Source organism: Callospermophilus lateralis, chromosome 13 (genome assembly GCF_048772815.1).
Source record: "Callospermophilus lateralis isolate mCalLat2 chromosome 13, mCalLat2.hap1, whole genome shotgun sequence".
NCBI classification, from domain to species: Eukaryota; Metazoa; Chordata; class Mammalia; order Rodentia; family Sciuridae; genus Callospermophilus; species Callospermophilus lateralis.
Window position 1 is genome coordinate 68,124,901 of NC_135317.1, and position 24,625 is coordinate 68,149,525.

The window sequence follows — 24,625 nt, forward strand, 5'->3', positions numbered from 1 at the left end:
AATGATGCATTGGAAACAGAGTGCCAGTTATCCCTCCCCCCACAATGCCCAGGAGTTTTCTCACCAGAGGAATGCTTCCCTATATATTTCCACAGTCAGAACACCTACAAGTTGATTTTCTCTCCTGCTGGTTTCAAGTTTTTTGCTTCGTTTTTGACCTGCTAAAGTTTGATAATGATGTATTTAAGTGTGAATTTCTTGGTGTCCTCCCTACTTAGATTTCATTCACTTGGATCTGTATGTGCCAGATAAAATATTTTTCATAATAGGTAAAATTGTTTAGCCATTATTTCTTTATCTTCTTTCTTTGTCACTCCCATTACATATATGGTGCTGTGCTTGCTATTGTCCCATAAGTCTCTGAGGTTGTGTTTAATTTTCAATATTTTCTCTATGTTCTTCTGATTGATAAGTCCTATGGATTAATCTTTAAGTTCATAAATTCCTTTTCTAGATCATATCTGCTATTGAGTACAGTTACAATCATTTTTGGCTTTTGAATTTCCATTTAGGTCTTTCTTACATACTCTGTATTTCTTTTTTGGGACTACTTAAATGAATTATTGTCATTGTGTTTTCCTTTAATTATTTAAACATAGTTTTTTTTTCAACTCTTTGAATATAGTTATAATAGTTGTTTTGGTGTCTTTGCTACATCTATCATCTGGAATCTCTAGTAATCAATTCTTTTAACTTTTCCCCCGAGTATTGGTCGCACTTTCCTGTTATTACTTTTTTTCTATCATGATTTTTTTTAATCTGGAGATTTTAGACAATACATTGTACCATCCAGATTTTGCTTTATTCCTTGTTGATGTCAGATGTAGAGTAACTTTTGCCTGTTCTATGCTTTATTTTAAGTAGAAAAGATTTTATGTGTACGAAAAAATGTATAGAGACATATGGAATTTATATTCCATCATAGTAACTTAAACAGATCATTACAAATGTTGCTGAAACTGTATGTACACTAACCTTGGTCTTATTCTTATGCATTCCTAGTCCATTAGGTATCCTTGATTACATTAAAAAACTTTCCTTGATTTTCCTTAATTTTGCCATATATGTATGCATACAAACATATATATATATATTTCAATTTTTTGACTTTATAAAAATGTCATCATGATATAACTATATATAGTTATATTTTTCCTAGAAAAAGAATTATTGATTCTAAGGTTTATCTCTTCTGATATATTTGGTTGTTGTTTACTCCCTTTAGCTTGTACGTGGTATTTTACAATGTTTCTCTAGTTATGATGGATATGGCTATATCTCCGTTTTTGCAATTGTGAACAATGATGCTAAAAAATGTTCATTTTTGTGTTTCACCACACATATACACAAACATGTCTTCAGTGTGTTTATCTAGAGCATCTCTTGGTCATTAGTTATGAACGATTTCCACTTTATGTTAATGACAGAGAGTTCTTGGATGTGTTCTCTCTTAAATTACAGAAAATCTGTTATTTATTGCTAGTTCCTAAGTTGGTATTCTTGTTGTACAGATTGAATGCAGTTGAGAATTTCAGAAATTGTGTGAATTCTCTAAACAGAACTGGGAATAATAAGGTGCACAATGAGTCTAGGTGTTTAGCTAAAATGCACTGAAACTGACAAGAGGTAGTAAATTAGATGAAACAAGCACTCTACAGGACCCTTTGCGGACATAGAGTCCCATAGATAGAGGAAATGACAGCACCACCCCAGCCTTCTGAGAGTTCACCTTGACTCTTATAGGAAACTTATTCATCAGTGGTGAGTCTGAACAAGCAACGGCTGAAAAATATATGTGATGGCTCTGAGGCAGAATGGTGTTACAGAAGAGCTGAATCATGATTTCAATTAAGGAGAATAATTGGATACTCCAGGGTTACATTTGTGCTCCAATTCTCACTGACTTCAAAGCAGAGAAATTATATTGCCTTCTGGGTCTAACGTCCTGTTCTACAATCCAAAGAGAATAGCTGCTACTGCTCATTCTTTCACATATTAAAAGAGGAACACCAAAACTTAAAATTTAAGGCTATTAAGCATCCATTTAAGTTGAATGGGGTATTTGAAGCATGCTAAAATTAGAAAGCATTAAACAATTAGAAGAAAGTTTAAATTGTATGTTACTGACAATAAAAGAAACCAGATTATTAGAAGGTCAATAGATCGCTGATAGCACAGTGACATAACACAGCTCGTCTACCAGCACCATTAAACGCTCAGGGGGTAAAACTCCTTTGAGGAAGGCACATTGAAGATAATAGATCACAGCCAACTCCTGAAACTGCAGCTGCTTTCAGTCTTCTGTAAACTTTGAAGTTACCTTTGGTTTTTAAAATTTTTTCCTTTTATTCTCAACTTTTACCTTCCATAATATCTCTGGTATTCATTTTTTCTGTATTAGAATCCTCCAGACACACAGAGTTTGTGTATATTCAGAGACAGAGAAAGAAAGATTGATTGAAGGAACAGGCTCCCATGATTGCAGGAACTGATATATCCAACATCTGTAGTGCAGTTCTGCAGGATGTGAATAATTCAGGTGAGGGCTGGTGTTGTAGTCCTGAGCCCAAATTCCACAGGGCAGTAGGATGGAAAGTCAGGTGGGGTTTTTATGTTACAATCCACAGAATTCTTTCTTCTTCAGGAAATCTCAGTCTTTGCTGCTAAAGCTTTCAACTAATGGGGTGAAGTTCACCATGATATGGAAAGTAGTCTGCTTTACACAAAGTTTACTTATTTAAATGTTAATCACATTTTTTAAAAATACCTTAACAACCATATTTAGACTTGTGTTTGACCAAACTGCTGGAAACAATATACTTGCTCAATGGCCCCATAAAACCAGTCTCACAGTTTCCATTTCCTTGTTTACTGTTGCAAACCTATGGTCCCATCACCTCATGCTTGAAAGGACTCCCAGTGCCTCCATTCTTCAATTCACCTTTGTAATGTAACTTCATAGTCCTAAAGAATATTTTCCCTTGAAGCTGTTCATCATGTTGGCCAGACTATCAAACCATACTTGCTCTTCTTACTCCTCTCATGGCCAGTTCATTCTGTGTGCTGCCTGGATCATAGCTGGGCTGCCATGTCTCCTCTGTTCATTTTCCAACACTCTGCCTATTATAGGCCCATTCAGATCATAGCTATGCCAATCCCCATGATAATCTCACATCTCTGGACTGTTTACACCATCCATCACCAGTTGTATATGGTTTTGTGGTTATATATTCTCTGGTTGTTGAACCAATATTAACTTGGTTATCTTAACCAAATTGTAACTTGGATTTAAGAATTGTGTTAAACTTCTATGATGTGCATCACTTCACCTAGACTAGACCAGTGCTAGCTAATGGATGCATGAAGGAGATATTGGTCATTCATTGGTTATTTAAAACAAACAAATAAACAAAACAACTTAAGACATGGTGCAATTCAAGCTTAAATGATACATAAAAATTGCAGGTAGGAAGTAAAAAAAAAAAAAGAAAGAAAGAAAAACTCAGCATCTTGGTCTCCACCTTTATTCTATTGACTAGAACCCATGAGGATGAACCCAAGAATTTATATTTTAAAAACAGCTCTCCATAGTGATTTTGATTTGTGTTTGAACAGTCTATTCAGGAATTACTGTATAGACATCTTCTTATTTTTATTACCCTAATAATTTACAAAAGAATTCAGAGTGCTTTTTCTATAACTAGCTCTCAAATGTCTGTATTGTCATTGCTTTGCAGAAAGTTCTTTTACTTTCTTACCTGATTTTCATCCATATCTTCTTACCTGTTCTTTAAGCAATTCATCATGATCCTTTCCAATACTGTTCCCATATTACAGACCAAGTGTTTATGCAAAAAATAAATCAAATTTGATTGTACTATATATGTATAAAATGCTCATGGTTAAGTTCAAACCTCTTTACATGGCTTATAAAACTATTCAAAACATATTTACCTAGCATTGTTGCCTAAACTTCTACCAATACCTCACCAAATTACTCAAAACAGCTTCATCTTCATATAAGTCTTTGCCTTTGTACATGCTTAATAAACACATAATTCTAGTTGGTCATGGTGTTGCATACCTCTAATCCAGTGACTTGGGAAGCTGAGGCAAAAGAATTATAAATTTGAAGTCTTGAAAACTTAGACCCTGTCTCAAAATTAATAAATAAATGGGGCTAGGGAATAGCTCATTGATAAAGTGCCCCTGGTTTCAAAATCCCTAGTACTGAAAAATGAACAAGAAGAAAAAGAAACACAAAATTTATGTCATTTATCAATTTGTCATTACTGAGTTGATATTACAAAGTCATTTGCCAGTACTAAGGATTTTGAGATTAAATATATAGTTTCCTCTTTTTTGAACCCTACCCTTCAGTACAGAGACAGAAAAAAATCAAAACCCATTTAACAATAGGTACTTTGGATGATGAATTTATTATTTGTTAGGTGTAGACTAAGCATTTTGCATGAATTACAATTTAATCTTTGTAATCACACTATACGTCACTGGGTTAGAGTCCAGGTCTTTGAAATCTGGAGTCTACATTCTCCTTCTGTGACTGTGTTGATAGAGTTCAGAGGAACCAGAATCATACAGTAAGAACCTTCATAAATTACTCAAGGCACAGTATACTGTGTTAACAGAAAAAAAAAATTAGTTGATGCAAGATTAATACTTTTCTCTACCCCTTCCTTGTGCTGCACTGGGACTGAATTTTGCTTACTTTTTAAAATTTTTTTTTTTTATTTTTTATTGATTGTTCAAAACATTACAGAGCTCATGATATATCATCTTTCATACATTTGACTCGATTGGGTTATGAACTCCCATTTTTACCCCACATACAAATTGCAGAATCACATCGGTTATATGCTCACATTTTTACATAATGGCATATTAGTGACTGTTGTGTTCTGCTACCATTCCTACCCCCTACTATCCCCCCTTCTCTACCCTCCCCTCCCATCTTCCCTCTCTACCTCCTCTGCTGTTGTTTAATTCTCTCCCTTTTTTCCCTCCTCCTTTCCCCTCACAACCTCTTATAATTTTGTGTAACATTGAAGGTCTCCTACCTTTTCCATATGCTTTCCCTTCTCTCTCCCTTTCTCTCCCCGCTCTCGTCTTTGTTTAATGTTAATTAACATGGCAGGTGCCAGAGAAAAACTTTATGTTTCCAGTTCTAGTTCAGCCTTGTCACATCACGTTGCCAGGCCTCAAAATGTCAGCCCTGTAAAGCTGAGTCTAAAAACTGCCTCTGATCTTTTATTAGCCATTTTCTCTTAGGAAGTTATTGAACCTCTCATTCTTAATTTTCTCATCTGTAAAATGGAAAATGCAACAGCTTGTAAGCCATACTTTGTTTTAATAAAAGAAATAAGAAGACAATATAATCAGATTTGTATTTCAAGGTAATTAATACTAGCAACTGTTTGCAATTGTCCAAAGGAATAAATACTAATGGATTAGACTAGGGTATCTGCAGAAGGTAAGGAAAGGAAAAAAAGAAACCTCATGGATATCTATGTACTAAAGTCTTATCAACAAAGTAATGGAAGAAAAGGGACTTGCTCTTCATATCTCTAGCTCAATTATATCAACTTTGATATAAAGCTCTAAGATTCAAAGTTTTCCCCTATTCTAATTCTTCATTAATTTTAACCCTTCTCTGAGTCTCGGTCTACTGAATGTAAAGCTGGTATAATAGCTAAAATAATTTCTTATGGAAAACTCTTTGATTTTATAAGGGATGTGGCTATCTGTTGGATGGAATAAAAATATTTAAAATTAAAGGATAAAAATTAAATTAAAGGATAAAGTGAAATTAAAGGACAAAAATAAAACTCCTATAGGTAAAGGAGTTTAAATGATCTTAATCTCCATATTTAAAATATAAAGTTGAGAAAGAATCTAAAGTTAAATAAAGAAAAAATTTTATTGAAAATTTGGAAGTAACCAGGAGAAAAAGATAATAGAAATGCTTAAAATTTGTCTTTTTAAAAGACTGGCCATAGAATGAAGCTAGATCCCTGAGATCAGGGATTCTAATGTTCAAGAGTTGGGGCTATGTTTTGATTCTTCAAGTCAGCTCAACCATATTCTTCATGGAGGAGTGCCTGTAAGACCTTGACCCACCAAAGAAAATCTAGGCTTGCCTGTAGGAAAGGCTCCCACTCTAGATCAAGGTCCTCAGGTTTGTAGCATGTCTAAGTGGAACTTCTTTATTCCGAATTGGACAAGGACTCTTTAAACTTCTCAAGTTCTACAACAGGGGAACTCTGAGCACAAAATTTCAGGTCTACTAAAGGGACATATCTACATAAATTAATCTTAAAATAGTTTAAAAACAAAGCATTAAGAATATGAATCTGGTTTAACATTCTTTGAAAATTAAATTGACTTGGTATTGTAATTTAATGCAATTTTTGAGATTTACTTGAGTAAATGAAAAATGACCTGTGCTTTACCTTGAACATTGAGTTCATCTAATCAATAAAATTACTTTTCTTAATTACTCTATATTAAAATTTGTATAATATGCTTATTTGTCAAACTAAAAGAAAATCAATAAATGTCACATAATTAATGATATGTGAAACTGTAAATGATGAAAATACATAATTTCAAATAAGTGGAAACTTACACTGATTATAAACATGACTAAGAACAAAACCTCAAATTAACTTATTATATCTGGAGTACAATATGGTGAACTTGATATTAATATGCTGAATGTGATTGAGGTTTATTACATGCATCAATATTATATTCACACAATGTAATTTATAGAAGACAGATGAAACAAAGTTCATAAAGAGAAAGTAAAATTGTTTACTTTATATATTCTATTGCCAGCATTAAAATTGATATCATCAGATACTTCTTCATAATTTATTTTTTATCAGCTGAAGATTTACATGATTAGTAGGAAGCATCATTACACTTAGCCAAGAAGTATTTATACCATCTCTACTGATTTCTTGGGCTAAATGTTCATTGTGTTTGTAACTTTTTAAATATTTTTTTAAGTGATCATTTCTTTTTTTTTTATTGGTTGTTCAAAACATTACAAAGCTCATGACATATCATCTTCCATACATTTGATTCAAGTGGGTCATGAACTCCCATTTTTACCCCAAATACAAGTTGCAGAATCACATCGGTTACACATCCACATTTTTACATAATACCATATTAATGACTTAAATATTTTTTAAACCATTTTGTTACCACTTAGTTCCTTACAAAAAATGTATAAAATTTTTAAATAGAAAAGTCTAGGCTTTAATTATATATATATATATATATATATATGTGTGTGTGTGTGTGTGTGTGTGTGTGTGTGTGTGTAATGGGTAATGTTTTTAAAAATTCATATATTAAAACACTTTTGTCAATCAATATAATCAAAATATGAGAAATTAGAAGAACTCTTCTTCAGGCATTCCACATATCAGGTTAGGCAAGAAAATAGTCATGACATTCAAAAAATATTTATACTTGCCATTATTAATTAAAACATTTATATAAAATATAAGTTTTATATTTAAAAAAGTCTCTGCCAACTTTGAGACATTGTGATAGACACTAGACCAGTAAAGATGAAGAAGACACTCTTCTGCCTTCAAAGGGCTCATGGTCTGGGGGATGAGAAAGACACAAAAGTGGAAAGATTACAGTTCAACAGAGTACACATGGTAAGAGTTATGCACTGTGGAAGCAAAATTTTTAAAGTGGGAATATAGTAATGTAGTCTCCATATAGAAATGATGAGAGTTTAAAGTGATGGATATGTTAATTATACTGAGTTGCTTATTAACTAATGAATGCATGAACCAAACATCACACTGCACCTCATAAATATATACAGATATTATGGATCAATACAAAATAGTTAATTTTTTGAAAATGAGAATTTGAGAAGATGGTGATAAAAACTCGCAGTATTCCAACATTTCAAAATAGAAATTAGAGAGTTCAGCTGCCTGTGAATTCTCCACTGTCTGGGAAGATGATGGTCTGGGTAAACTGACCTCTTATCTTTAGCTATTAAAGAAACACACTAGGGTACATATTAAGTAGAGGATGGACCACACAGAGATGGAGAGGCATCCAAGGAAGAGTTAAGGGGAAAAAAGAGGCAGAAGTAAGGAATAAAGAATGTTTGCATTGTTAGCCAGTCTCCTCCCTGGTTCTAGGATGGTCTGGGCTGATGACTGTCTTCTTCAAGAGGCAGGGGCTCTCAAACAGGGATAAAATCAAAAGTTTTATGATGGGTTGTTTCTGATGGGTTGTTTCCAATTATTAGTAGGTCAACTTGCTGGCTGCATTTAGGACCAACTGGAAACTTCCCAATGGTTAGGCTTGACAGGATTTTTTATAATGACCACTAGTCGGCCTTTGGGTTGGAGGGTCAATATTCTGTAGAACTATTAAATCCTAATTCCCTATACTCAGGGCATAATTTCAACCCATTTTGTGATTTTTCTTTTGTTGGAATTAATTGTAAGAATGGGAATATAAATAATTTCTTCTAACAATTTAAGTGTTGAGATTGGTTAATGTGAATTGAATCATTTAATGTTTTTGGAAATTCTAGCACATTAGGAAAACTCAAATTCACAGGCATTTACGGTAACCTTCATAGGTAATATAATACATTTCTGCTTTATTAATGGTTTATGATTATTTATTCTACTAATTCACTTCATTACTGTCCACCATGTGAGTGGCTGGCTTATTTCAATAATCAGGAATATGTTTATTTCAGTATATTTTCTATTAATATGAGTAATATAAGATTGCATGTTTCCATTTAAATAGCAAGATTACATCATCTTTATCATAGCACAGATGTACAAAGTCATATTAAAAAGTTGAAGAGCTTCATTACCTCTAAGATTTAGTTATAATCTGATTAGTCTAATAAAGTTTCAATCAGAGGGCAAACTTCTCCATATTGCAAAATAGATAGCTGGAAGTTAAACATGGGCAGTGTCAATACAGCAAGGTCAAGAGATAGAACTTGACCTGCAAGAATCTGGTCCTATTAGAGGCAATGCCTTCTGTGCTGGTGAATACATTGCTATCTTAGCTTGCCTTAACTGAACATTGGATATTCAAATTGCTTGATCTTATTCTTTCTTTACCAAGTAGATAAAAGTGTAGTTCTCCAAAGTTATCACTCTGCTCAAACAGGCATAATCAACTGTCCATAAATAACTATAAATTAAAAAGTTGAAATTATAATAATATACTATTAATAACATTTTAAATTAGCAAATTTAAATTCTAATTTTACACACCATTCTTACAAACCAGACCCATTTGAACCAGAGAGGTATAGATCTGCATAGGATGCTTTCTCTCAATTTCTTAAACCTGCAAAGCTGAAGTTACCTTCAAACCATGATTCATGACAAGAAAATAAATGCTCTGCAGTGGAGACCCCAAGGGGAAGGTACACCTTTTCCTCCCTTATGTTATTATTGACTAACCAAGCCTTTCTGCCTGGGGAACACATGCTCATATTATCTATTTTACTGGACAAAGCTCTGGAAAAGCAAAACATTTGCTTACTTAAATCTCTGTAGTTTCCAAATCCCACAGTGCATTTTTCTTAGTAAATATAATCAATGAATGAGAAAGAGTGAAGAGGAGCATTTTGCCTTCATCCTTAAATAACTACATGAATGATTGTTTGGTTGACTTCAGTTAACCACTTGCTATAATTTATTTGAAAAAGGAAATTATACCTGATTTTTCACATCTCTTTATTTTAGAGCCCCTAGAAATATGGATCTATAGAGATAGTTTTGGGTAAAGACCAATGGAATTTTGTAATTAATAGGAACAGAGCATTATATTTTTTACCAATGAGAATAGCATATTTAAATGGCCTGGAGATAAGAACCAGGTATTGTCATTATCACATCCATAAATTCATTAATTTTCAAAATTCCAAATTTGAGACCCCATCTTTTTCTTTAAAAATATTTTTTATTTATATATGACAGAAGAATGCATTTTAATTCTTATTACATGTATATAGCACAATTTTTCATATCTCTGGTTGTATATAAAGTACGTTGACACCAATTCAGGTCTTCATACATGTACTTTCGATAATGATATCTATCACATTCCACCATCCTTGCTAACCCCCTGCCCCCTCTCTTCCCCTCCCACCCCCCTGCCCTATCTAGAGTTTGTCTATTCCTCCCATGTCCCCCTCCCTACCCCACTATGAATCAGCCCCCTTACATCAGAGAAAACATTTGGCATTTGTTTTTTTAGGATTGGCTAACTTCACTTAGTGTTATCTTCTCTAACTCCATCCATTTACCTGCAAATGCCATGATTTTATTCTCTTATATTTCTGAGTATTATTCCATTGTGTATAATAGGTCACATTTTTTTATCCATTCATCTAGTGAAGGGCATCTAGGTTGGTTCCACAGTTTAGCTATTGTGAATTGTGCTGCTATAAACATTGATGTGGCTGTGTCCCTGTAGTATGCTGTTTTTAATTCCTTTGGGTATAGACGGAGGAGAGGAACAGCTTGGTCAAATGGTGGTTCCACTCCCAATTTTCCAAGAAATCTCCATACTGCTTTCCATATTGGCTGCACCAATTTGCAGTCCCACAAGCAGTGTATGAGTGTGTCTTTTCCCCCACATTCTCACCAACATTTATTGTTGTTTGTATTCTTCATAGCTGCCATTCTGACTGAAGTGAGATGAAATTTTAGAGTAGTTTTGATTTGCATTTCTCTAATTGCTAGTGATGATGAACATTTTTTTCATATATTTGTTGATGTATATCATCTTCTAGAAGTATCTTTTCAGGTCCTTGGCCCATTTATTGATTGGGTTATTTTTTGTTGTTGTTGTTGTTGTTGTTGTTTTTGGTGCTTAGCTTCTTGAGTTCTTTATATACCCTAGAAATTAGTGCTCTATCTGATGTGTGAGGGGTAAAGATTTGCTCCTAAGATTTAGGCTCTCTATTCACCTCACAGTTTGTTTCTTCTGCTGAGAAGAAACTTTTTAATTTGAGTCCATCCCATTTATTGATTCATAGTTTTAATTCTGGCGCCATAGGAGTCTTTTATTAAGGAAGTTGGAGCCTAATCCCACATGATGGAGATTAGGGCCTACTTTTTCTTCTATTAGATACAGCATTTCTAGTTTTATTCCTAGGTCCTTGATCCATTTTGAGTTGAGTTTTGTGCATGGTGAGAGATAGGGGTTTAATTTCATTTTGTTGCATATGGATTTCCAATTTTCCCAGCACCATTTGTTGAAGAGGCTATCTTTTCTCCAATGCATATTTTTGGTGCCTTTGAGACCCCTTCTTTTTAATATACTAAATAAAACTAATCAGAACCATTCTAATAATATGTATTACATATTAAAATTTTACACTTATTTAAATTATATTTGAGTCCTATCAAACATGGAATGATAGTATTAAATTTTGTGTATCACTTACCACATGTCACACACTGTTCTAATATTTGGTTTGTAAATATCCATTTTTTTCATAACAGCTCTACTATTATCCTTATTTTATAGTTGAGAAAACTAAAGTGCAAAAAATAACATCCACAAGTTTACATTCCTCATAAGGGTAAATAAAATTTAAGGCCAGGTAATTTAGTTTCAGAGCATTTGCTCTTATCCATTACCCTAATGCAACAGCAATTATTAAAATTGACTTATTAGAAGACTAGCTCCACATTACCCTCCCTTATTCATTTTAATTACCTAGTTTAATCATTGCAAACTGAGAAATACCAAGCCAAAACATTGTGGGTATTTAAGATTATACTTGCAGGACCTCAAATTAGTAAATTTCAAATTAGTAAATGTATGTTCTTCATATGAATCTGACAAAGAATAAAATTAATGAATTTAATTATCTATTATCTCCAATGCTCAGAAACACATAAAACATATTTTACCTTTCCATGGCTTAGATTTAGCAGAAGTTAATATATAGATATATGTACTTCAGAATTCTACCTTTCACAAAATTAAGAGAAATATGACTCCAAACAACAGAATCAAGATATGCCAAGATCAGTGAAGGTAAAGTGTATGAAGATGAAAAGATAATACCTATGATTGAAAAGCCCTCTCAAAAGCCAACAGAGAGTGCCTTTCCAAAGGAATGAAGTCCCTCAGTGCCATGAATCTAGCAATACCTATTAGCAATGCTGGGAAAAAATAGAGATCTTATGGCAGTTTCTTTCCTGGACTTGGCAAGAGCCACACAATCTTAGGAAGCTAAGAAAGAAATTGGGGAAGGAATAACCCAGGCAAGTAATATGTGAGAGAAGTAGTGTTTGTCAAGAAAGGAATCTTGGAAAGAGGACATCATACAAGAAAGAAATGAAGCCTCCCTAACATGTCAATCCCCATGATCTTCTCTGTTATAAGAGTAGCCTCTGTGGCACAGTCCCCACTCTATAGCACCCTCCTGCAAATGCTTGGTCCAAGGAGAACTCCCTGCTTCAGATTTGAATCAATAGAAGGTAAAAATATAAAATGAGCAGGTAAAATGGTGGAAAACATGTATGACAAAAAAAGGTTGGCACGAAGTAAAAGAAAGCAGGAAAAAACAATATACAAATACAGATACACACACACACACACACACACACACACACACACAAGCAATTTGTCACATGGTGATAAGAGCTATGGAGAAAATAAAACCATGAAGGGAATTACACGGTCCCAGATATTGAGATATGCATAATTTTGTATAGGGTGGTGGTCAGGGAAAGCCTTTCTGGTAGTATGGTGATAGAGCATGCAGACATCAGGACCAAGACATTGCCTGACAGAGGCAACAGCACATGTGGTCTCTTCAGCAGAAGCGGCTCCATAGATTTTGGGAACTCCAGCGTGCCAGTATGGCTCAGAGGAGAGTATAAGAGGCAGCTGTTTTAGAGATGACCCAGAGAGATGGTATGAGGCTAGATTTTGTGGGAACTTGTGAGCCAACATAGACTTTTAATGTTAATTCTGGTGCAACAGGAAGCCATTTAAAGATATGAAATAGAGGTGAGAGATTATCTGAAATACAGTTTAATTTGATCACTCTGTTGTGTTGAGAATATATTGAAATTAGTGGAAGAACAGAAAAGTAACATAAAAAAAAACAGTTACAGGCAATTGCAATAATTCACTGAGTTGTTAGAGTGGCTTGATGCTTTCAGGGAGGATTAAAAAGATTTACTGTCTGTGTAAGAAAGAAAAGAATCACCAATGATGCTATTGATACTGGTGTTGAGAATCAGGTTGGAATCCCATTTTCCCCAATATTGAAGACTGAACACCCAACAAATGCTGAGGCAAGATCAAAAAGTTTTATTTAAAGGATAAGAGAGAGAGAGAGAGAGAGAGAGAGAGAGAGAGAGAGAGACTCCTCCACAGAGTAGGTACTCTGAGTTGGTGCCCAAGGAGTGGGGGTGTCCTGTCTCTTTTATCCTTTCTTTTATGTCCCCTGGTCGTCTTATCTTGTCTAAGTGGCCAAAAAGTGGAGGAACCAAGGGCAGGAAAGGAGCCATCTGGGGAGTACAGGCAGGAAGGGAGCCACCCAGAGAGCATTCATTAACAACTCCTTGTGGGAGGAACAATTCCCTGGAAGCAGGTAACCTTGGCAATAGGTTGGAGGGAGGGGAAGTGCTCTGAAAGTGTCAGCATTTTATTTCCTCTTGAATCAGTCCCCATCTTCCTGATCCAACCATTCTTTACCTACACGAACTGTCCTTTTGATCTCAGGCATCAATCCCCTCTCTGAGAACCCTCCCTGCTATAAGGGGAAATGGACAATGACCTTTCTGGCTGCTTAAGGATGAGAGCAAGTGACGTGGGGCAAGCAGTTTCAGTTTCCCTTTTAGGAAAAAAGGAAAACTGGGTCAATCAAGGGGTCTGTGGTAAAAGTCTGGTTTGGAAGCAACAGGTTGTAAAGTCGTCTGGGAGGTGGGTGCTTTTATGAGCGAAACAAAAAGACATGAGTGCTGGAATAAGATGAACACAAAATAAATGTTGTAGCAACTGGAACATGTTAATGAATATCATGATAATAATAGAAACCAGTAATCTCTCACCAGGAAGTACAAAAGCTAAGAAGTTGTTTCCATAACGTGACTAGCAAGGACATGGCCTCTATTTGGGAATGTAAATCTTTAAGGATATTAGTTATATTGCCAGAGTTATCAGGAATGTAAACACAACATTTAGTTTTTATAATGTTACAAATGCCCCCATAAGATGTAGTTATCTGATGTAATATGATTTTTGTAAAATATCTTTTTATTGGCATAACCTGTTTAATGGAGATCCCTTCTCTTACATGGGACTAGATAATAGGAAGATTTGTAGGTCTTAAATTGACTATTGACTAAAAAACTTGCAACTCTGGTAGTCTCTTGATAGTTATCAGGCATTCCTGCCTAAGAATTTTTCTTTTATAGCCTCTAGTCTTACTTACTTACTCTTGGTGGGTCTGACAGAAGTATACATCTTAATTTACATTAAAAAGACTATTGTATGAAAAAAAGAGAAGACTATTGTCTTTTCTTTTAAATGTGCAGATATGGTTATAACTGTTTTTGTTAGGTGTTTAATAAAAAGCTGGTCAAACTGACTTTGTTCTTATCTATTGTTAAGAGTCAGCTGAGTTCCCTCAGAGGGTCACACTTGGGAACTTAAGAGCAGCCTCTTACTCCTTTAGTGCCATCTGCCAGATGGGCCAGGTTCTCATTGGCCAATGGACTTCCCTTGGAAGCATCAGGGACATCATCCTGTCCAGTTATGCTCCTCTTTGCAGCATGTTCAGTGGTCAGCTTTCTGTTCTCCAGGGTCTCACAGATACCCCTGATCAGGAGGTCACACAACTCAGAGTCACAAAGCCCTTAGAAAGTCCCCTGTTCCCTGGGTTCAAGCTGTCCTCAGAGAGCAAGAGCCAAATAATGGCTATTTTCTCATTTTTTTGGCCCTATCATTTCCTTAAATTTAGTCTCTAAGCTTTGATCTTAAACATTCTGCAAGCCAATTTCACCAATCTTAAAGTAAGAGTAGTGGGTTTGAACTTTAAAGTCTGTAACTTTACAGTTATATATCCCTTCTATTTAATTGGGGTCAGTATTAGTACAGGAAGCTAGACTTACGTCCTGTCTGTTCTATAGGTGATGATCTATTATTCTAATCAACTCAGGTTATTATATTAGAAGTTATACTTCTATAAGACAGTAACAGATAAGAGTTATAAAGCTTATAAGAAAATATATATATAATATTTATATATATTATATATATAATGAAATTGATTAGAGTAAAAACGTATTTAGTTCATATTATAGCTATGAACCAAGAAACATAAATTTTATAATCCCATACCTTTACTTTAAACTTTAGTTTAAGAACACCATCTTGGTAAAATGTTCTTCTAAACCTTATACATTAGAGACTTGTATACTTGGAAGTATACAAATATACAAGTCTTTATATTTATTATACCAATAATCCAGTAAGAGCACCATAATTACAATGATTTTTTATATAAACCAAGCTTAGCTTTTAAAGAAAAATTTAGACTCCATAATGTAGTGTAATACTCTAAAATAACAGTTATTGTTTAACCAGAGTTGTATAAACCCTAATTCCTGTAAGACTAGTTTCTCTAAATAATTCAACTTAACAGACACAAGAGATTATCTTGATAGATAAGAGCAAATTAATGTTGTAAGAAATCCTTGTTACTTAAACACATAGATTAAACTTTGGTTTATATTAGTACAGCACAATATTTGACCTTAAGAAAAGACTTGAATAGCTTTAACTGTGCTACTTGTAAATAACCAATTTAGTTACACACAAACTTTTGGAATTTATCCTTCACAAACCTTCTGCAACTTAGATATTTTACAACTTTTTACTTTACCACACACAAAGACTTTCTTATCCAGAAACATTTATTTTGTCTTCTATTTTCATATTAAAACATATTTTAATACCTGAGAAGTCTTCAGGTTTGCATACAGGAACCTTGGACTATTTCCTTCCTTTTTACAGAACAGGCTGAGCTGTATGTAGAATGGTATTAAAATTTATGTTTCCATCTGATGGCCATGATTCTCTATCGGGTAAAGAGTTGGTATTGAGACTATGTTTGGCAGTAGAAGAACACTAGGAGTAAATACTGGAATAAAGAGTTGATGCTTGTGGGCTGGGGCTAGGACTCAGTAGCAGAGCACTTGCCTCCCATGGGTGAAGCACTGGGTTTGATCTTCAGTACCACACAAAAATAAATAAATAAATAAAATGGTGTCCACCTACAACTAAAGAAAATAAAAAATAGAGTTTACACTTGTTGTAGGCCAAAGGAATCTTCAGAGGGCTGTGTGTTTATATCTACCTTGTTGCAGTCAAAGAAGCTCATAGAGAACATAGGAGCACAGAAATAAAAAGGTGGATCCCTACAGGTTTGTAAAGGCTGTGAACAAAGGGAACGCAGGCATTTCCTTATAAACTATTCCATGTCCCTCTCTCAACCCTAGAGTCTGAACAGCTAAAGTTTGATTGACAAGGGGAGAGGAGAGAGGTGCTCTGGAGGATTGAGCTTCAGAGAGTGCAGAATGGTATATTTGCAGGTGCATGTGTTATTGGGGCTTTGACAGTGCTGCTTGGTCAACTAGTCACCACAGAATACCCCACTGGGGTAGTTGAAAGAGGAGTTTGGAAGAAACCTTTGAGGTTCACCAAGGAGTGGCCCTAGCCAGAACCTCTCAGTTGTCCCAACCCTTTGTTCGTCTCCACGCATCCAAAGGCAGACCGGTGTTAGAAACACTGTGAACTCATGCCAAATGTACTATGAGCATGGATAGGATAGTGAGAAATGGCTTTGGCAGAACCCATCATGCCTGACCCACAGGACAGGTGATTAGGAGCCACCTAGGTCATGGATCATGTTACAGAGTCTTGTAGAATGGTGGCTTGTACCAAGCTGCATTTAATTACCCAATGGGTGCCCATTATTGTCCTCCAGAAAAAAAAAGAGAGAGAGAGAGAGAGAGAGAGACAGAAAGACACACCTCAGAAAGGTGTGGGGTGTGGAGGAGCTTACTTTGGTGATGATCTAAATGGGACCTCTGCTATGGGTCAGGCAATATGGACAATGACCAAACAGACTCCATTTTACCCTGAGACTCCATATCATGTAAGAAATGCTTCTCCATGGGTAAACCTTGCCTCTGTACCTATTAATAGTTACCTGGCATAGCATACTTGGCAACACAAGATGGCAATTCTTATACAATGGAAAATTGTTCTCTCTTTGGTTCCCATTTTTCTGGGGAAATGTACCCTATCAGAGATTGTCTAGACATTAGTAACCATTCTCTAACTTGCACTCAACTAGGGTCATTTTGTCCCACTTCCATTCTCCTTGTTTACAGCTATGTCAAACTGGAAAGTCCTGTGGGAAATGCTAATGTACCGATTGCATTGTTTCGCTAACTGCTCAATTCAGCTTCTGTACCCCTGCTTGCTTGCAGCTTTATCAACCCAGATGTGTTTTTTGTAGTTTTTGCCTATAAAGACCCTGAAATGCTCAGGTTTGAGGCTTTTTCTTGCAGAGACAACTTGGTCCTGTAGGGAGCAGTCCCAGCCGGTCAGACAATAATGACTCTTCAATTTTGACAAAACTGGGACTTGGTGTGTTTTCTAAGAGAAGGGTCCCATAACACCTCCAAAGATAATACCAGTGTTGAGAATCAGGTTCAAGTCCCCTGTGTTGAAGGTGTTATAAGATTGAACAACTGATAAACGCTAAGGAAAGAGCAAAAAGTTTTATTTAAAGAATAGACCTGAGAGAGAGAGGAAAAAAAGACTCCCCTACAGAGGAGGGGTTGCCCAAGGGAGAGGATGTTTCCTGCCCCTTTTATCCTTTCTTCTCAGGCCACCTAGTCCTCTTTTCTTGCCTACATGGCCAAAAAGGTGGAGTAACCAAGGATGGGAAAGGAGCCATCCAGGGTATAGGCAGGAAGGGAGTTACCCAGGGAGCGTTCATTAACAACTCCTTGTTGGGAGGAACAATTCCCTTAAGGCAGGTAACCTTGGCAACAGGTTGGTGGAAGGGGAAGTGTTCTGGAGGTGTTAGCATTTTATTTCCTTTTGAATCAGTCCCCATCTTCTTGATCCAATCCTTCATTATCTATACTGACTGTCCTTCCCCTGGCCCCCCACTAATGTGTCTTAGATTTGGAATATTCCCCAAAGTCTCATGTGTTGAAGGCTTGGTTCCTCATTGCTACAGTCTTCAATGGTGGGAAGCAATTGAATCATGAGGCTGTGAACTTACCAATAGATTAATCTATTGATAATGGAATGGACTACTGGGAGGCAGTAGAAACTAGTTGATGGGTCATGGTTGGAAGAAGTTGGTCACTGGGTTCATGACCTGGAAGGGTTTTGTCTTCTCCTGGATCCCTTCCCCTTTTTCTTTATTTCCTGCCTGCCATAAATGAGAAGCTTTCCTCCACCACACCCTTTCACCATGAAGTTCTGCCTTGTCTCAGGCCCAAAGCAGTGGAGTCCAATGACCATGAACTGTGGAACTGTGAACCAAAATAAACCTGTGGAACTGTGAGCCAAAATAAATTTTTATTTCTCTAAGGTGTTTTTCTCAGGCATTTGTCACAGCAATGAAAAGCACTAACATAGATGCCAAGATTTTTTTTTTTTTTCCCTGAGCCACTAGAAAGATATAATTGTCACTGACTAAAATTGAGAAGCCTAGAATGAAAGCGAGATCAGGGGTTGAGTTCTAGAATATGTAAATTTTGAGTAGCCTTTCAGTCTACCAAGTAAAAATGTTGAGTAGAAAGTTCAATCTATGAGACCGAGACTGGAGTTTATGAAAAAATAAAGTATTTTAAACAATGCATATTCATTTTAAGATTGCTCAAATTGTTTATTCTACCTTTTCAATTTTTATTTATTTATTTTTGGGAGAACTGGGGATTGTACTCAGGGGTGCTCAATCACTGAGCCACATACCCAGTCCTATTTTATATTTTATTTAAAGGCAGGGTCTCACTGAATTGTTTAGTGCCTCAGTTTTGCTGAGACTGGCTTTTGAATTTGCAATCCTTCTGATTCAGCCTCCCGAGCCACTGGGATTACAGGTATGTGCCATCATGTCCAGCTCCTTTTTCACTCTTTACAAATAAAAATGAACACTTTCAAAACATAATTTAATATTAGTGTAAGTTTTTTTAATAATCAATAATCTGCACATATAGGTGCATTTTCTTCTCATGGAACAACTCCTGTTGCAACCATATACTTTCTAAGCATCTTAATGGAAAATATCAGTATTCATTGTACCAGTCCCAGTTTAAAAAGTTCATCCTCATGTGTCATTTATTACCCACCCATCTCTATTTCCCAGCCAGAGGACCTAGCTCTTCAGGCTTCTTATGGTTACATTTCCCTCTTATACATATGGATAACGAATATTAATAAAAACAAGTAAGGAACAGTCTCATTCCCTCATCCTAAACTGTGAAACTAACTTGTGTCATAAAAGCATTTATTGCCTCTTGAAAATGGCAGGATTTCTGCTGCCAGACTTTGGGTTTTTATATTTTTTAGTTTCCAAAGTGTTTTTGGAAGTTTCCTTCTCTTAATAATACCCATTAATAATTCCATCACAAGTCCCAAAATATTTGCCAATTGTTTTCTTTGTTCCTTAGACTTTAATTTTAGTTGTATTTTAATAGATGTTTGACAGAGAATTATTTCATTTGAAAAAATCAGTGTGATGATATGTCCCAAAATTTATCGTAATTACTTATTTCAGATTGTACATTTATCCAAAACATAAAGAAAGGGATTGTTTGTTTCATAAATGTGCACCTATGAAACAGAAACTTTGAGTGATAATTGCTGGCTGTGGAGGCTGAGATCAAAGGGTTCCTTGCAAAGATAAATGTCATTCTTTAGCCAGCTGTGGAGTTGCAAGTGGAATGCTGGAGGTGGATTTATTTTAGTCAGAATAGCTGGCCTAGAAGCAACTTTTGGCTTTGAAAATTTCTATTTCATTCTTCATCTGCTTTGGGAAAATAAATAAAGAATTCTATCAACCACTTTTTATAGAATAATAAGGGTAAGTATTCTATACTCCTCATTTCCTAGATGAAAGATGAGCTATAGATAAATTATTTTTGCAAAGGAACAAATTTTTAAAAATAGAAATAAGTCTTCTCCTAAGAGTCTGAATCAGGGTCCCTACTCTGCTTTAGCTTTTGAATGTTTTGTTTGAGTCTGCAGAGATCATTTCTTAAAAAAAAAAAAAAAAGGAATTAAAAGAAATTAACAATGTTTGAAAACACAGCAATGACTTCTCTGTTCTTCCAGATTAGCTCACATTCCAACAAAGTGATCTCAACAGTGTTTATTGTTTAAAGGACAACTTGTTGACATTTTTCCTTTGTTGAGATAGTCATTTTCAGAACTAAAATAGAATAAAATTGGATATCTACATTGCATATACTTATGTTTTGTAAGTAACATTTTGGAGTTCTTTTTTAAAAGGCTGTTTTTAAATGTTTTTCAAGGAGTCAGAATGGCCATGAAAGTCAGTAATCAGATGGAGTATTTGTGGAGACCACTAAAGAATGTAGAAATCATCATGGGTTAAAGGGAAAAGATAAGGTAACATTGCTGAGTTTAGAACAATGACTATACATTCTCTATGGTAAAGCAGAAGTATTTTTGCCAGATGAAACATGGAACAGGGAAGAATTTTTCAGCACTTGACAAATATTAGAATCATCTGGAAAGTTTTTTTTTTAAATACCAATGCCTGGACTTCACCCCAGGCTAAATAAATCAAAATAGAGGTAGGATTTGGGCATAGAGACACTGGTATTTTGAAAAGTTTCACAGGTGATTCTGATGGGCTGCCAGGGCCAACAGCCACCAGCATAGAGCAATAAAAGGAATAAAAAATGTGAGGGCTTGGAATAAAAGAATGGCAACTCATTCCTCAGAATGAAGGATAAATGTGGGCCTGTGGATCTTGAAAGGAGGATTAAATTCCTTTCTTGATTTTATGGGACCTATTAATCTTCTCCACCAAAACATGAAGCCAAGAGGTTTCCAGCATCCGAACAGGCTCTGTGGGGCTACCAGAGGGCACTTAATTCTTTCCTATTTGAAGGAGAAGCCCCCTTCCCTTTCACTTATCATACCATGGCTCTCTTCATCCTAGCATTTTGCCCTTTTAACATCCTTAGCAAAAATATTGAATTGTCAAGCCAAAAATAAATAAATAAATAAATAAGTAACCATTGCATTCCTCTGGTATTTAATCTAGAACCTCAAGTACAGATCATCTATGCTCTATGCTGCAGGTATTACCTTCAGCCTTGTCCAAAGAAAAGGCTCATTCGTTCATTCCCCAAACATTAAAAGAGTGCTTACTGTGTGCCAGGTTCCATTCTAGGGGCTCAGCATACAGCAGTGAAGAAAAAAGGTAAATGATGCTATCTAGTAGTGTTTACATTCTACTTATTCTTTTAGTGATGTGATTGACATACTCAAGAGCTTTTAAATTTGTTCATATGAGGAAAAGCCCTCTCTGTAGTTACATCTGAATCTTTTGTGTTGCTTTTCTTTGCTTAATTTGAAAACTCTTAGTTTTTTGTTTTGTTTTGTTTTTTTTCCTTGATCAAGAAAGACAGTTTCTTTGATGAGGCTCTGGGCAAGAATTGCTGTCAGGCCTCTCATCTATACAGAGGGAATGAGTCCCCTTAGACTCACTTGTGTAATTTTAAGTACCCCGAGAGGCTTTTCAGCATGAATGAATTTCAAGAAAGGGATTTTCCTAGAAATGGCATCAATTTAAATTATCCCATAACTTTATAACATACAGTAGGCAAGAAAATATTAAATAGTAAAATGACCTTTTTTATTGTTTTGAAATTCATAGAACTATTGCACTTAAAAACCAAGTTGGCATATTTTGAACAAGAGTCATGTTATGTTTTAGCTCCTAGAAAAAAGAGTTGAAGTAGAAATGGGGGAAATTAAGTATCTGAGATTTAGGGTTTTAAAATTTCCCATGAGGAGAGAAAAGCTGTTCCACTCCCTTCAGACCCATGGAAATAGATCAATAAACACTTCATTACACAGAAGGCAAGCCATGCAGCCAGACAACCTCATTGCAAGGCAAGTATGTCAACTTGAACAACCTGACAGTGCAATCAAGATAGCATGGTTGGTGACAGAGATTTACAAGAAAAAGCCAAGAACCCCAATCTTGCTGATCAGGGTTGGCTCTTTCATATGTTAGTTTGGGGACCGGTATCAAAGGGAAAGTGTAAACTTGAAAACAGTCAGTTCAGTGAGCAAATGTGGGAGCTTTTTGGCTTGACGGGGGAGCTGAACTCAGAGCAATATAGTGAAATGCAAACTGTGAAAACTATCAAGAGATAAAAAGGCAAGAAAAAGTAATTACAGTGAAAACAGCATGTCTGGACTATAAACTCCTTCAAGAATCCTGTCTTAGTTGCTTTGGTGTTCTCAGCAGTGTGTGGCACAAAGATGTTCAGTTAATATTTGCAGAATTAGGGGCTGGGGAAGCCAAGATGAAGAGCAACAGCTACAGGTACAGCCAAAGTGAAGTTATTAAAACTGGGAGGACTTTTAAGCTGACATAGTACCTGTGAGGTGATGATTGGACAGTAGGATGAATGACAAGCCCCTACAATATCAGTGCAGAACGTGGGTGAGGGAGAAAGGGGAAGAGAGAGAGGATTGTTCAGACGACAGACATGTATTTTAAAAGTAACAGAAGGATATTGGGGTGTACCTATTAATGCAAATTCAACTATATACATTCAGTTTAAAAAATTAATAGCCTGGAAATTTCAGTCCTCCTTTTGACTCAAAGAGCAAAAACCCTGTAAAGAGCCTGAGACAAAATGAATAATTTCTCTTCAGGTCTCAAAGACTGCCTCTCTTAATATGACCATTTTGGCAAGTTGAAGATAATTTTCCAGTTTAAAGATCAAAAATATCAAATTATACTTGAGTGTAGTAGTGCACACCTGTAATCCCAGGACTCAGAAGGCTGAGGCAGGAGGATCACAAATTCACAGTCAGCCTGGGCAACTTAGTGAGACTCTGTCTCAAATTCAAACAAAAGGTCTGGGATGTAGCTCTGTTGTAGAGTGCTTGTCTAGCAAGCATGAGCACTTCTAAAATTATTTTTAAAAAATCTAGTTATTATTTTTCTTCCCATAAAATATGGTTGCTACTTTACTTGGTACACAAAGCTTGAGGAAGCGAGTGTCCTGGATTTATCAAGAGGATGGTAGAATGGTCTGCAACATGTACAGTATGATGTAGTAACTTTTTCTCTGAACAGCATATCACTTTTCTGTCAAAATTCAGTGGAGGCAGTTGACATTTAATTTTATATATAGTCAGTATGTTTATAAAGAATTAAAATATTGCTTTTGAAAAACTCAGTTAGATAAAGGATATCGACTGTGGTTTGTTCTTAGTTTTTTTTTTAACCCTCAATATGGTTAGTCAATATGCCTAGAGGCAAAATGGTGAGAAAAGAAAAGAAACTAGAAAAATGGACTAATTGCCTGTGAATTGAAAATACCCAGCACTCAAAGTCATTAAATGCAAGGCTATGGTGTTAAGTCTTCAGCAGAAGTAGAAAGGAAAAAGGAAACATCATACAGGAAGTTTTGCAAGGGCCAATATATTTTAATTGTGTAACAATAATTTTATAAAGCAAAATATTTTCAAATCAAAACCCGTGTGATATAAAGTAAGCACATGTATATCAGGAGGTTTCATAACAAATAAACTATCTGGAATAGGAAAGATAGAGTAAGGAAATGACTCACTGGTAGAAACATCCTGTGAATCTTGTGAATAGGTCAGGTATGAGATAGAGAAGAGGGACCTTTCTTGCTAGGAAGAGACATTCCATGTGCAATGACACCGAGGTAAAATTTGTGCAGAAGATGTAGAGGAGGATCACTGGAATGGAATGGTATATTGGGGACAGTAGCAGATGAGGTTCAATAGACATTGTAACTGCAAATACATGTCTCCAAAAATTAGATTAATGGCAAATATACAGCTGGAGGTTAATTTTAGGTATTGTTTAATCATATAGAAAAATATAGAAAAGTTTTTAAGCCAGAGAGAGCTCCCTCATCCTGTGCATGGTACTCTTAGATCATTCCTGACTTTAATGCAATAATTACAGTGACCTCATTTCAGAGCCATCATCCGTGTATACTTACTTACCTCATTCAGAGCACCATAATGTTCTTTCCCTTACATGCGACTGGGGGAGAGACCGCACACCGACCATTATCAGGGCTGTGCTAGCCCTGCATCACCTCACTGTAGTCACAGATGGGCTGCCCTGTAAGCACACAGAGGCACAGAGGCGCCAGCTGTTTTGAAATAGACACCTGTCAGAGACAGAGCTATTATCAGTCGCTCTAAAATTGGATTTTCACCTGCTTCTGTGCAGAGTGCTCCTCTTATTTAGGAGGAAATGATTCTGAAT